Source organism: Triticum dicoccoides, chromosome 4A (genome assembly GCF_002162155.2).
Source record: "Triticum dicoccoides isolate Atlit2015 ecotype Zavitan chromosome 4A, WEW_v2.0, whole genome shotgun sequence".
NCBI lineage: Eukaryota > Viridiplantae > Streptophyta > Magnoliopsida > Poales > Poaceae > Triticum > Triticum dicoccoides.
The window spans coordinates 43789167-43801452 of NC_041386.1; the positions used below are offsets into that span (position 1 = coordinate 43789167).

At 41.2% G+C, this 12286-nt stretch overlaps 1 pseudogene; it reads left to right on the plus strand.

The window, feature by feature from the left end:
• The first annotated feature begins 1013 nt into the window (after positions 1 to 1013).
• On the plus strand, positions 1014 to 1185 carry LOC119290096 (annotated as a pseudogene).
• Positions 1186 to 12286: the final 11101 nt, after the last annotated feature.

Below are 12286 nucleotides of genomic sequence, written 5' to 3' on the forward strand. Positions count from 1 at the left end.
CTAAATGATCCATTTTACCTACGTTAGCTTTAAAATGACCCATTTCACCTAGGTTAGCTCCAAAATGAACCATCTTATCTAGGTTAGCTTCAAAATGACCCATCACACTAGGTTAGCTCTAAAATGATGCTTTTTTACTAAGTTAGCTCATAAATGATCCATTTCAACTAAGTTAGCTCATAAACGATCCATTTCACCTAAGTTAGCTCAAAAACGATCCATTTCTCCTAAATTAGCTCTTAAATGATCCATTTCACCTAAGTTAGCTCATAAACGATCCATTTCACCTTAGTTAGCTCATAAACGATCTATTTCACCTTAGTTAGCTCATAAACGATCCATTTCACCTTAGTTAGCTCATAAACGATCCATTTCAACTAAGTTAGCTCATAAATGATCCATTTCAGCTAAGTTAGCTCATAAATGATCCATTTCACCTTAGTTAGCTCATAAACGATCCATTTCACCTAAGTTAGCTCATAAAGGATCCATTTCACCTTAGTTAGCTCATAAACGATCCATTTCAACTAAGTTAGCTCATAAATTTTAGAATATGTTTTGAAATTTGAAACATTTTATCAAATTCTCAAACATTTTATGAAATCAAAGAATGGTTTTCAAATTCATGAGCATTTTTAAAATCCCGAACTTGTTTAAAAAACAAAAAACAAAAAATAAGAAAAATAGGGTATACCCTCCCAACATATGGGTCAGCCCAAAGCTTGCGCGAGGCATAGGGGCTGCACGTTTCCTCTCTATTCCCCGCTCAGGTCGAGGAATAGGATGTTCCTAGGGGTCTGTTTTGTGTACTTGTGTTAATGGGCTATATGTACAATTGGTCTCTTGGATACCTCGGCCTTTCTGACGCAGATGGGTTAGAAAATACTGGTTAGCCAACGTGTGTGACCAGTTTGAAACTAGTGATTGCGTCTAGTTTAGACCCACGTGGAAACACTGTGAAGATCTAATCAGGAAAGGCATCTATATAAGTGGAGGGTCGGCAACTTTGAAACCTACTTACCTGGACGGTGTCTATGAGTGATCAATAAGGATCATGGTCTAGATCAATGGCTCACATTGCACTTTGTGAGTGCGTTGATCTATGTTGATCTACCATCTTCTTTTTGTGGGAAAGTGGACGTTGTAGTTCGTGATAGAGGGGCTATGTGTTCGCGCAGCCCCTACCAAGTTTTCAAAGTAATTTTGTGTTGAATTTGAATCCAAGGTTTATGTATTCCTTTTACTAACTTTCATGCTTTGGTAAACTTGTTGACTTTTTGAACAATTAATAAATATGTGTAGTCGATCAAATCGACAACACACCAACCATATGCAAGTTGATGAAGAGTTTATTTTACACTTCAAACCTCTTTCATTCATTCATGAGAATCCTGGCATCGTTTACAAGCATGGAGATTACAGAGTTCAGGGGCATCTTCTAACCAAACATTGGGAGGATCAAATGTAGCTAATCTAGGTACTTCATATGGGCGATACGAGTAATTTGCTAAGAAAACCAACATTTGATGAAAACCGGTGAAAACCACGAGAAAAAGATGATGCTACATGAGTAATACAAGTAATTTGCCGAGAAACAAGAGTAGACTCCTAAGCCAAGTGGTCCAAGTAGTGAGAGCACACCTCAAAAACTAACAAGCGTTTATGTGATGGTTGCAGCCAGGTGTGCAGCTTACGGGTGGGGGCGCCGCGCAAGACCACACGACTGTTAAGAAATAAAATATGTGATCAATTGTATGGGAGGGATGCCTCCCAGGAGGTGTCTGTTGGAGAAGGGGTGTCTCCCCAACACACCCCTTCAGACTGTATATAAGTGGGTTTCCCACATTGCAACAGATGAAGAGAATCATTTATGTCTTCCCTTTGTCTCTTTTACTTTGGTAGTACAATACGTTATCAGCAGATAGACTCTATCGACCAGACACGAGCCTTTGGTCGCCGTCGGCAGCATGCTACAATGGAACGCGCAGCGACTACGCTACAGAAACAGAACAAGGCGGCGCTAGTCATCTACGGCCAAGAGGAGCATGCATAGGCATACATGCATCCGTTGGAGAAATCGATCAGGAGAAGGCGATCTTGATCGGCAACTGCCGAGTTCACGACGAGATCGCGTACAAAAGGGAATTAATCAACCAAACGGTTTCTAATCCGTGGCGTGATTCCATTTTTGTCTTCTTGTGATGAATTCATTGATTTCTCTTGTATGTTCCGAGGATCGATATCTGGCGTGGTGGCACTCGGCCACGGCTCCTTACGGAGGGGTGCCGGCACACTGCGGAGGCGCAAGGCGAGACGGCGACTCCCCATCGACCAGGCGAATCTCGTCGCGCACTTCCGCGCGAGACGCGACGTCGCCGGTTGTCGCCGGTGGCGCTAAATAGCAACCACGATATCCAGGAGCGATCGGCTGCAGACGCCAAACTTCTCTCTAAGAAAGATCAGAGGAATTGATCCTGATGGATTAATAGATGTCTCATTCGACTGTTCTCGTTTTGATTAAATAAATATGCTAACCAATTCTGTTGTGGCTTCAATGCATTGGGAACAAGACCAACGGACGAACGGAAGTCAACAACTACGGCCACTATGTCGCTCAACCGGCTGTGACCTCGTCGAGGATGCATGAACAGCCATGGCGTAGTTCTTCTTCGACGACGCAGTGGTACTCTGGTAAGTCCGACCGACTACGACCCCAAATCGGTGTTGCGGCAGACGACGACACCCTCCATGGCAGCCGGCTTGCTGTGTAGCAACGCGGTGGCGTCTTCATGGCCGGCGTCGCACTCGCGGCGACCGCGAATCCTGGCGCGGAGGCAGTTTCTGATGCGCAAGCAACCCTCATTTGTGGCTCGGCCTCGATCCCGTGGCAGCCAGTTCGCCGTGAGATAAAGCGCTCCGGCGCGCCTGAACCATACCGACGGTGGGCGGTTATTTTTCCCCATGGAATTGGTAACCGCACGGGAAGACGGAGAAGCCTATCTCCTTGGCTATTTTACAATTAGCCCTTGGATTATTCTATAATCCTGTATAAGTCCTTGCAGTTTCGGTTTCTGCCCTCGAGCTTATAAGACCATGAAGGTTAGCCCTCAGTCTTATTGAAAATTGCAAACGAGCTGTCATGACAGTTGGACTTAAAATCTTAACAGTTTAGCCCGAAGGCGTACTGTTTTTCAGCAATTTAACCATAAGGTTATTGTTATTTGCGTTTTATGCCCTAGGCTTCAGAGCAAATATACAAACCATTGGGTCTTGCTGAATTGCATAATAATTGATTATGCATGATGTGAAATGATCGTTTGAGGCCTTCCAAGTCCTCATATATGTTGCACAAGTATGTTTATACTTCTGCATTTATTTGTATTACATGCATGAGTAATACGGTTGCCCAACAATATGTTGATTTCATTATTCGCATAGAATATGGAATTTGCTTGCAAATTTGGGAAACATAAAGTAGAGTGAAGTGTATGAAATTGCCTGACTATGTCAAATTTACATTTGTCATAAAGAATCGACAAATGGTACCTACTACTTAATTGCAGATTATCCAATGTTATTGTGAGGTCTATATTATGTCTTTCTGACATAGTGACTACCTTCAATTTTGCACACAACTTATGGTTTGCATTATGGAACGAATCAATTTTGTTCACAACTGTGAGGTCTACACCACCATGTGGTGATTACCTTCAATGTGTTTTTAATTAACACAAAATTGTGAGAAGCTCCATAAGAGTGAGGTCTACACTACTTAGTAGTGATTATCTCCATGTGTTCAAAGCAAAAATGAAGGCACAAAACTTATGACATAGCCATTATGGGGCCTACACTGTCGGTGCCTACTTTCATGATATTTTCCCAAATACTTGTCAATTTCATAGCAATTGTTATTGGTTGTGACTATAGTGTCACATACTCCATCGGGAGATGAATCCAAGGCATTGGTGACTATGCTGCATATTATGCTATGAAGAGAATTATGCAAAACACTTGCATATTTTGGTGATTAACTTACATGCATACACACCTTATGAGATGCCATCATAGCTATGAATTAAGTTTATGCACAACTGAGAGGTTTATGCCATTTTTTATGGTGATTACCTTCATGTGTTATAGATATGTAAGGTTGTGAAGGCTATGATCAATGGGAACTGTCCATAAGAGTAAGGCACCACTAGGTGGTCGACTACCTCTATGTGTTTTAAGGAAATTAAAGGTTTGTCCCTTTTGAGGTGACTAACTTTACTTGGAAGATCCACACCACATTGTGGTGTACTTCTGGGAGGTTTGCCCTATGGGTCACTAAGAATCACCATCAGCATGACTATGCTTAGCCATAGCATTTTCATCCTATTTAATTTACAGAAGGTAAATTAATGCATGAGAATTTCATGCAACATATGGCTGACCTTTTTGGAAAGGAAATGCGATGAGATGACATTTGGTGGGAGTAACTATTTAAGATGGGTCATGGACATTAAAGATTTTGTCGACCTGGAGCCTTGTTTCCAAAGAAACTGCACCTGCAGAAAATGTCATGGCTATCTAAGAATATGCATATTTGCATTTATGTGCCATCGCAATGGCTCAGTTCTCAAACTGAGTATGTAATGGATGATGAATATCCATTTTCCCTTTGAGCCTTCATTGAGGCGAGATATATTGTTATAAGCATTACATGAATGATTATCCATTCGTTGTCAGGAATTCGTGTCCGTTGAGGCTTATAATTTTGTTGTCTATAAATCAACACTAAGTTGAGATTATATGATAAGGCAGTCTCAGATCTTGATCTGATTGTATGTCCTTACTGTACTTTACATTCTTCTATGAAGGTAAATGGAACACCATCTTTATTTCAGGGTAAAAATATGATGAACTTCTTGTGAAGAATCAACTGGTACACCCTAACGGGTGCTATACCATTACCTGAAATTTATGCTAGTGCTTATAGTACTAAGCAATTTTGTGGTTAAAGAACCACGAGGAGTTGAATGTAAAGTGGAGAAAAATGACAAGAAGAAATGGAGTGTATAACTCAAAAGGGAATGGGTCATTTAATCTAAATGATCATAATGACAACTTTCAAGTTTGTCAAAGTGGCGGTTGTACGAAATATCGTACCAATGATTGAGTTGGTCAAGTATTGGATTAATCATACCACCGACTCACTCGAGGCAAATGATTTTAATGGGATAAGTTTGAAGTTCTACTTTAAAAGGAAATGACCAGAAAATACGCTGGCATGGTAGAAGGAGAATGGACTCCTCTATATTAATGATATGCTTGTGGAATGATATTCCAAATATATTTTGGAGATCTCGTGTAGTCTCCTAGTTATCCCTAAATATCATTGGCCTATAATTGTAATACTACATATAGTATAAATTGCAACATCTTGTCCCTCGGACATGATAGTTGAGATAATTGAGTGTATGAATTAGTTTATACTCAATCTTGTTGCATACGTAATAATTTTTCCTCCTTTATCATCATGATATTGGACGGTTAGAGAAATTATTGACAATTCTGTTGGCTACAACTTGACAAGTTGCAATATTCCCAACAATCATCAGATTGTTTTGTGCACTACATGTGACATCGGGGAATTAATTTTAAGGCACTCTCACCTTAAAATTTGAAATGAGCCATCCAATACTCTTGATTGCATTCAAGAATATGTTTGGATTATTCAACCATTATCTGGGTTATGTTGGTACTTCATGGTGTTCATAGACGTATCTAAAAGATGGTCTTAGATGTGTATCATTCACACAAAACCATGTGTTTACTGAATTAGTTGCTCACATTGATGAATTTAGAGCAAATTATCCTCAGGTGGGATAATTCCATTGGAATAGTAATGTCGTTGAACTTGGTTCACGAGCATTCAATGGTTATATTCAGTATATAGTACATAACCAGAATGGTTTGGCTTGATCTCTTATGAAAGAGATTCAATATTGCATAGCCAATGTTGCAGAATTGTGATTTACCAAAATTTTGCTAATGGTAGCATGCGGTCTCACACTCCGCATATTTGGTCTAAATGAGATCAAATGATACTGCACCCCCTTGCAGTTTGTACGTGGAAATAACTAAAGGATTTCCCATCTGCGGTAATTCGGTTGCATACCGGTGTCACCACCCCAGCGTACATCATGGGCCATCACATATGGTTGGGACCTATGTGAGGAATAACTGTGGTATGTTCGTTAATCCGCCGAATACCTTAACCCTTACAAGGGAGTTATTTGCAGCCCATACGCTGATTGCTTTTGCAATAAGAACATTTTCTGGCATTAGGGGAAGATGAGTACCACAAAGAATACCAGGAAATGTATAAGAAATGTCATAGACATTTTGTCCACGTACTTAAGAATCTAAACTGCAGGTTCAAGTTATGAGAAATTTGCAGCATATATCAAATAATCTGCCAAGTATATTTACTGATGACAAAGGTGTCACTATGGTCAAGTACCAGAACGACTGGAGGTACCTAATAAACCACTCGTCTCCCTAGATGAGAGCAAGAGGGGGAGAATTCTGGTCGCATGAGATTAAGTTCTCATATGTTTCAGCAGAAACGGAGGAGATTGCCTCCTCGATCAGTAAATATGATTCAACCTCGGTTGAATGACACATGAGGGATGCGTGACATCCAAAGTCCAACACATATGTGCACACATTTTTAGGTGTTGAGACATCGAAACACCTTGACTCCGTTGTTGTGGGAAATCACAAGGAGTTAAGAGGCATAATGAGAATTCCACAAATGATATTGATTCATGAGAATCAGATATGAGAAAGTCTACATATGTCGACATAAAATTCTTCTCGAGAATTGCTAGAATCCTTTTGGGCCCTGAACCAAATCCATGGAGAGTGTTGTTGCACTTATATTGGTTCAAATGAAAGGGAGCAATTAAGAAAGAGTGGCACTCGCTCATCAAAAAAGAGGTATTTACCATTGTAAAACCTGCTCCTCATAAGTATCTTCTAGAGGGAAGAGAAGTGAATTTTCGTTTGAAAACGAAAATAAATGAGGTGGTGAGAAAGCGAAGCGTGTAGCACAAGGGTTTTTCGCAGAGACCCGACATCGGTTACGATGTAGCATACCTTCTTGGTATGAGTGGAATTATGTTTCGATACCGAATTTTAATGGCAGTACAGATCCATATGGTTGATGTATGTAATGTCTACATACTCTCCCATGGGTATTTTGGATGTATATATTGAAGTCATTGAATGACTTAATATTCTGAATCCAAAGGTAAATCGCAACATGCATGTGTGGAACTTCTGAAGTCATTCTATGACTTGAAGTAGTCGGAGAATTGTGTGGTGCAACCGACCGAGTGAGTTATTCCTTGACAAGGATTACTCTCATACTAATGATTGTTGACGTGTATTCATGAAGAAATCCTGGATTGGATTTTACATCACCTTATTTTGTGGTGTCGATGATCTTATCATCAAAGCCTATATAAGACATGAAATACACACAATCATCTTAAGACGGATATTTGGGTTAAACCAAATTATGCTAAGTTTATGACTTGAGCATATCCCCCTAAGATATCAGTCTTCATATATCCGAAAGTATTGGAGAAGTTCAATATGGATATATTATATCAAAGACACATATGGTCATGTTATACCTAATATGGGATACAAATCCTTGAGACATAGGGGAGATGGTGAAGTGATAGTGGGGCATGAATTGCCATATCTAAATACCATCGAAGCACTCATATATCTTGCAAAATATGTCAGGCCTAACACTATAGTTTTTGGCAAATTATTGAGAGTGCAATTTCCCGAAAGGTATAAGGTTTGTGTAAGGAATATCCTCGGATATATCCAGGGCACAAAGGGTCTTGATCAATTTCATCCGAAAAATCAAGATGGGACCATGGTTTGATATATTGATAGTGGCAAATCATCTGATCCCACAATGCCATATCAAAGACTGGGTTTGCTAGAAGAGTATTTTGAGGGAAGCCTTTAGAATAGACTCTAAACGAGTCCTTCCAGTGATCATTCTATTTTATTTGAAGCATCACAAAATGTAGATGACTTCTAGAATGATTGGCCACATGTGAAATCATGTGGAGATTATCATTATCTACCAAGATAATGTCACTTGTATTGCTTACGGGTTATATTTATCCTCACGAGTTACAGAAATGTAAGAGGGTAATTTGCAAACAAATTATTTTGATATTCACTATATCTCTACCAATGTTTATATTCCAGAACTAGGTTCGTGGATTTGGTATCAAATAACCTTGAGGTTTGCAAAGTTCAGGGGGAGTAAATCCCAAATTATAACCCGTTGGTGGTCTTGTGATCACTCATATTGTACTCTTTTTTCCTTTATGAGTTTTCCATGATGGTTTCTCATATAAGGTTTTTAACGAGACAATATAAATACAAGTGCGGACGTATGTCATATGGTTTCTCCTTGTATTTTTGCCACTGGGTTTTTAAAGGAGTTTTTGGTGGCATATCGTTATAATGTTTCTCCTCAAAATTTTCCCACAGGGTTTTTAGGAGGAGTTTTTGGATTGCAATATACAAATGACGAATTGATCAAGGGGGGTGTTAAGAAATAAAATATGTGATCAATTGTATGGGAGGGATGCCTCCCAGGAGGTGTCTGTTGGGGAAGGGGTGTCTCCCCAACACACCCCTTCAGACTGTATATAAGTGGGTCTCCCACATTGCAACAGATGAAGAGAATCATTTGTGTCTTCCCTTTATCTCTTTTACTTTGGTAGTACAATAACGACCAAACGAGTGGGACGACAAAGAAAGAGCAGTAGCTAGGTGGAAGATAGCCGTGAATGACAAGGACTTTGTCCAGATGGACTATAGGAGTACGTCGTAGATAGATACCTTCTGCTTGTGCCGCTTTTGCTTGGATAACATGCTGACCACTGCTCGGTCATAGCACGGCCCCCTTCGTTGATCAGAATCGGGCGTTTGCACGCCGAGGCTGTGTCTGTGCGTGGCGGAGGGCAAATTGTGTGCACGGCGCGGCTGGCTTGCAAACTGCAATGCAATGGACCAACAACGACAACGGTGAGGCGCCATGCTCTTGGCCGTGCAAAAATATGGGGAAACAGCCGTTCGTTGTACTACTCTAGTAAATGGCACCCAAGTAAGCGCGATGCCTCCCCAGCTGTGATGCGGCATACGCTTGGCTCCCGTTACGCGGTTCGCTGTTAGATCTGGGAACTTTCCAAGTTTTGGGTCCGTGCACGTCTCAAACCGCAGCCCCGGCTCACGCGATCCTCCTCCTCGCTGAGCGCCCAAATTGGGTTGATCACTTCTTCAATTCCAGTTCAAATTTGGGCGTGGATAGTAGGAGTACTAACTGAAACTCGGCAGCCATCCACCAATTCCAACGTCTCCTTTCGAGTAAAGTCTATTTTAAACCCTGAACTCGTACGGCTCGTCTGTTTTAAACCCCAAACTCCAAATCCCTGAAATCCACACCCCCAACTCTCTAATCCCGGTCGTTTTCGCCCTTGTTGCAGTATCCAAATGGGGGGGGAGGATGGGATTGCTGACTTGTGGGTCCTGCTCGGGCGCTGGAGATGCTAAGTGGTTGAGCCGGACCAGCTCGTTCCGGTCCTCGCACACTCGCCCTCCCAATCCCCTTCTCTCCTGACGCATCGCCTTCTCCCACAGCGGCAATGGCGACGCTGAGCGGATGATCGCGGTGACCTCCGACGACCACGCCGACGGCAAAGTAGCAGGTGCGTCGTCGTGTTCATACGTGAATCATCTGTGGTGTTTTTTGCTTCCCTCCCCGAGTTAGGTTTAGGGTTTTACAGGGGGTGAAAGGTGGGGTTTTGGGGGGGGATTTTGTTGCCCGTTTAATCTCATGTTTTGGGGGCTATACTTATTCATGGACTGATACATGATATGCATTGTAAGTTTCATCAATTTTATAGCTTTTTTAACAGTTTTGTGTTGTGTTGCCTGAAGGTGTCAATTCATCTTAGGGCATCTGAATTTAGTAGAGCTAAATCATGCATGCTCTGTAGTAGGTTGGTTCTGCAGCAGCTTTATTTGTGTTTATTGTACAGTAGCTTCATCTTAGGACAGCACTGAATGTGTGTGTTAATTGTACAGTAGCTTTCTGAATGTAATTTTTTTTTCTGAATTTGAAGTGTACTGACTGAATGTAAATAATGCACTGTGTAGGCTTTGCTCTCTGAAATCATGGATCCAGCAGATGTTTTGAATGTCAGGTTTCATTATGGGAGAGAGTTCATCCGCATTGGTCCATCCCTTGATTATGTTGGGGGAGATACTGCAATGTCAGTGCTTGAGAGGGATAAGTTATCACTGCCAGAGCTAAAAGGATTTTTAGCTGATCATTTGACTGTGAAAGATAGTATGAAGATATATTTTCTCATGCCTGGGAGACAGTTAGTAAATGGATTATTGTTTCTGCATACTGATGAAGGTTGCATGCAAATGTCAGAGCACATTATTGATGCAGGGGTTGCTGACATATATGTTGAGTATAATGGTGAACAAGATGAGCCAGAAGAAGATGCTAGTGGCTCTGATTTTGAAGATGAATTGGATGATCTGATGGAAAATGATGATGAACCAGATGTTGTTATCACTGCAGAAGAAGAAGAGATTGTTCAAGGCAATGTGCAGGCAGTTAATGCAGTACCAGAGCAAGACATTTTGGAACATATCCTGGTTCCTAATGAAGGTGGTGTGGTTACTGAAATTATAAGCAGCCCTGTGAAGCACAATATCAGAGTTGATGCTCTTTCCCAAGGCTCTCAAGTTGTCAATCCATCTCAGCCAATTGTTGCTAGCCAAAATATAGCTTCAATTCCAGAAACTGCAGGAAATTGTTCAGAGTCTGAAGATTCAGATGATCCTGAATATCTAGCACATACTGATGATAGTGGGGAGGAATCAGAGGTAGTGGAGTTGAGAAAGCATGCCAGAAAATTCAAGAAGAAGATGAGAGCTTCAGAAATATGGTTTGCAAAGGAGTCTACTGGTCCAGTACCTATTGAGCTAGTGGCAAATGTGGAAGAAGCAGTACATGACATGGAGTTTGAGTCCTCTGATGAGGACTACTCCTATGATGAAGATGAAGATGGCCAGTTTGTTAGGAGGAAGAGCCAGTTTGTTAGGTTTAACCCTGATTCAGAAATTCCACATTTTAGTTTGGGAATGGTTTTCAAAAGCAAGAACCAATTGGTGAAAGCACTGAAGAGGTATGGGCTTGCAACCAAAAGGAGCATATCTTTCCCAAAATCTGAAGAGCAAAGGGTAAGAGCTAAATGTGACTGGCCTGGTTGCCCCTGGATGTTGTATGCTGCAAAGACAAGTAGATGTTCTAGGTTTCAGATCATCACTTATGAAGATGAGCACAACTGTGCACAAAACAGGGAGAACAGACTTGTTACTGCAAAAGTGATTGCTAAGAGATATGAGCACATTATCCTAGCAAATCCACTATGGAAAATTGACAGCATTAAAGCCACAGTGCTCAAAGACATGTTTGCTGATGTGTCAGTTTCATAATGCAAGGCAGCAAAGAAAATTGTGCTGGATAAGCTCTTGTGTGGGACGAAAAGTGAGTACACAAAAGTCTTTGATTACCAACTAGAACTTCTTAGGAGCAACCCTGGCAGCACAGTGGCCATTACCTTAGATCCAATAGAGATGGAATTAAATATATTTCAACAATTCTATTTTTGCTTTGATGCAATGAAGCAAGGGTTCAAAGCAGGGTGCAGGAGAGTCATTGGACTAGATGGATGCTTTTTCAAGGGAGCATGTCAAGGTGAACTGTTGGCTGCCATTGCTAGGGATGCTAACAATCAGATGTACCCAGTAGCATGGGCTGTGGTGGAGAAAGAGACAAATGACGGCTGGAAGTGGTTCATTGCACTCTTAATCAAAGACTTGGATATCAATGACCAAGGAGAAGGATGGGTCTTCATTTCTGACCAACAAAAGGTACATTTAATTTACTGCATGCATTTTATTAGTGGTGTAAGACAAAAGGCACTCTATGATAGGGTAGGTGAAAAAGGTGTAGTCACATCATCGAAGCGAGACAAAATGCACTCTATGATAGGGTAGGTGGAATTGGTGTAGTCACATCATCGAAGCGAGACAAAATGCACTCTATGATAGGGTAGGTGGAATTGGTGTAGTCACATCATCGAAGCGAGACAAAAGGCACTCTATGATAGGGTAGGTGGAA